The following is a 1,231-nucleotide window of genomic DNA, read 5'->3' as shown; positions in this document are numbered from 1 at the left end:
GGATTGAGAGAAAAGAAATTGTAATTGCAGAAATTGTATGTTCCTATCGACAAAATTAGGAGGTAATTAAAGGTCAGAGCCAACTCAGGCTAAGAAGGATACACTGCCCCAGAAAGCAATCGTTTTAGTTGTTGTTGCTGCTGATGTTGTTTCATCGTTGTTACTTTGTTGTTGTTGTTGTTGTTTGTTGCTGATGATGCTGGTGTATTGTTATTTTGTTGTTACTATTGTTGTTTCTGTCGTTGCTTTTGTTGCTGCTGTTGTTATTGTTGTTGCTGCTTCTGCTGATGTTTCATCGTTGTTACTGTTGCAGTTGTTGTTGATGTTGTTATTGTTGTTGTTGCTGTTTGTTGTTGCTGCTGATAATGATGATATTGCTGTGGTTGTTGTTACTGTTTGCTGTTGCTGCTGCTGCTGATGATGATGTTATTGTTATTGTTGTTGTTGTTGTTGTTGTTGTTGTTGTAGTAGTTGTTGTTGTTGTTGTAGTTGTTGTTGTTGGAGATGATGATGATTCTGTGTTTGTTGTTGTTGCTGCTTCTGATATTGATATTGTTGTTGTTGTTGTTACTGCTGCTGCTGCTGCTGCTGTTGTGACAAAGTTTTGTACTAACTGCCATGATTACTGGGATTTTTTAATAACTTATTTATTTATTTATTCATTTATTTAGTTATTTATTGACTAGACAGTTTATTTAATCATTCACTTTTCCACTTTGGTTTATTTCGTTTCCTTGTTAATTGTTTGTATACATCGATTAACCATTAACCTTTATTCGTTTGTCTATTTATTGATTTAATACAAGAAATAGGGAAACAGAAGCATATTATAGTGTTTGAAGCTGGGGTTAGATTTGCCTAAACAAAGCAAAGGTCAAGAAGAGCAGGGGTGGGGGGCAGCTTTGTTTGTTTGTTTGTTTGTTTGAGTAAGAATTTTACGGCACTTGGAACACAATAAGGTCATATAAGTGCCTAAGACTAGAGGTGTTACAAGAGAGTAGCAAACACAAAAGAGAAGGAGGAGAGATCAGGACGATAGATGTTTGATAGGAAAGAAGGAGCAAACCACACACCAGAGCACTCGCCAACCACCCACGAAAAGTCTTTGTTTGTTGCTTTGAGTAGAGAGAAGCCCATTAACACAATAATGCTCATTTACTATTGCATCTTAAAAGTCAGACAGACAGACAGACAGACAGACAGACAGACAGACAGACAGACAGACAGACAG

This window comes from Aplysia californica, unplaced genomic scaffold, assembly GCF_000002075.1.
Source record: "Aplysia californica isolate F4 #8 unplaced genomic scaffold, AplCal3.0 scaffold01100, whole genome shotgun sequence".
Classification (NCBI taxonomy): Eukaryota; Metazoa; Mollusca; class Gastropoda; order Aplysiida; family Aplysiidae; genus Aplysia; species Aplysia californica.
This window is presented reverse-complemented; position numbering follows the sequence as displayed.